This window comes from Silene latifolia, chromosome 1, assembly GCF_048544455.1.
Source record: "Silene latifolia isolate original U9 population chromosome 1, ASM4854445v1, whole genome shotgun sequence".
In the NCBI taxonomy this organism is placed as follows: Eukaryota; Viridiplantae; Streptophyta; class Magnoliopsida; order Caryophyllales; family Caryophyllaceae; genus Silene; species Silene latifolia.
Genome location: NC_133526.1, coordinates 80,445,990 through 80,448,209, shown reverse-complemented (window position 1 = coordinate 80,448,209; position 2,220 = coordinate 80,445,990). Strand labels below are relative to the sequence as shown.

General features: G+C 41.5%; 1 non-coding gene across 1 annotated transcript; it reads left to right on the top strand.

Annotated features, from left to right (window-relative positions):
- Positions 1 to 1,508: 1,508 nt before the first annotated feature.
- On the top strand, positions 1,509 to 1,615 carry LOC141617623 (small nucleolar RNA R71). The gene has a single exon (XR_012531156.1). It is a non-coding gene; the product is annotated as a small nucleolar RNA R71 (small nucleolar RNA).
- Positions 1,616 to 2,220: the final 605 nt, after the last annotated feature.

Genomic DNA, 2,220 nt, shown 5'->3' with positions numbered 1-2,220 from the left:
TGGAAAACTTCCCAATTCGCACGGGGACATCTTCCCATATCCCTAATGGTGTCTTCGTCGATCTATCGGCCATTTGAAGAGTGATATTGGTGCATTTAAGCTCTCCCATTCCCAACCTTTTACTCACCGAGTACGGCATGACACTCACACTAGCCCCTAGATCACATAAGGCTTTGTTGATCGTCGTGTCGCCAATGGTACACGGTATTGAGAAGCTTCCCGGATCCTTTAACTTTGGAGGTGAACTCCCTTGAAGAATTGCACTACTCACCTTAGTGAAGGCGATAGTCTCAAGTTTCCGGATTGACTTCTTCTTCGTGAGGATATCTTTCATGTACTTTGCATAAGCCGGAACGTGATTGATTAATTCCGTGAAAGGAATTGAGACTTCTAAGTTCTTCACAATTTCCATGAACTTTCCAAGTTGATCATCAAATTTAGGCTTGGCTTGACGACTTGGAAAAGGAAGTCTAATCACAATGGGCTCCTTTTCTTTGGCTTTGTCTTCATTTTTCTTTGAACTTTCTTCTTTTGATGATTCCCCTTCTTTGGGACCTTGCACCACAACTTCATTCTCGCTAGCTCTCACAACTTCATTCTCAACTTGCTTCTTCGGTGCTTCATATCTTGTACCACTTCTCAAGTGAATGGCACTAACCGTTTCATGCCTAGGGGGATTACCTTGAGGTGGTAATTGCCCCTTTTGTCTTTGTGAGTTTGAAGATGCTAGTTGGGTCAATTGTGTTTCCAACATCTTGGTGTGAGCTAGAATGTTGTTGATGGTGGTATCCTTTGCTTGGCTATCTTTTTGCATTTGGGTGAAAAATTCTTGTTGATTTTTTTGCATTTGAAGGACCGCTTTTTGGACATCAAAACTTTGGTCATTGTGGTGATTGTATGGATTTTGATTTTGGTAGCTTTGGTTTTGATTGAAAAAGGGTCTTTGATTTTGATTTCTCATGGGTGGTGGAGTGTATGTTGTTTGAGGGTTTTGGACATTTTGGCTTTTGTATGAGAGATTTGGATGGAACTTGGTGTTTTCATTGTAAAAATTTGAATAAGGGGTGCCACTTTTGTAAGCTTGGAAAGCATTGACTTGCTCGGTTGTTCCCCTACATTCACTTGAGTCATGACCCAAGGTTCCACAATTCTCACATATCCCGCTTGGGATTGATGAGGATGCCGTCATGGCATTGACATGATGCTTTGATGATTTTGAGTTTTCCTCAAGTCTCGCCATAGCTTGTTCAAACTTCAAGTTGATTGTGTCAATGTGAGCACTAAGTTGAGCACCCAATTGAGTAACGGTGTCAACTTCATACTTTCCTCCTCTAGTAGCCTTGCGAGGCCTACTATATTGCGAATTATGGACCGCCATTTCCTCAATCTTGTTCCATGTTTGATTGTCATCAACTTCGGTGAACATTCCATTTGATCCCATATTGAGAATGTTCCTTGAATCTTCATATAAACCATTCCAAAATTGTTGCACTAAAAACCATTCGCTAAGTCCATGGTGAGGACATGAGCGACAAATACCTTTGAACCGCTCCCAAGCTTCATACAAAGATTCTTCATCCCTTTGCTTAAAACCCGTAATTTGAGCTCTTAGCATATTGGTCTTCTCCGGTGGGTAGAATTTTTTGTAGAAAGCTAGAGCTAGCTTCTTCCAAGAATCTATTCCAAGGGTGGCCTTATCAAGGCCCTTCCACCATTGCTTTGCGGTGCCGATTAACGAAAAAGGAAATAAGACCCATCTTATTTGGTCTTGAGTCACGCCCGTTTGAGAGATAGCTTCACAATAATCACAAAATGTTTCCATATGAGAATGAGGGTCCTCACTAGGCATTCCCCAGAATTGGCTCCTCTCAACTAGTTGAATGAAGGCGGACTTGGCAATAAAGTTTCCGGTAAGATGTTGTGGGGTAGGAGTACCATTTGGTAAATCCTCCTCGGTGGGTATAGAGTGTGACGAGAATTTAGGCATTGTAGGTGGATTTTGTGTGGTATTGTTTAATGGGTTCTCTTCTCCTTCTATTGCGAAAGGATTGACAAACTCACTAGTGGGTTGAACAACTTCACCAACACCTCCCAAATTCCTCCTAACAAGTCTCCTATTATTCGTCAAGGTTCTTTCGATTTCACGGTCAAAAGGTAACAAATCTCTTTGTAACCTTCTAGACATGCAAAATATCAAACAACTCGAAAACAATTAGAACA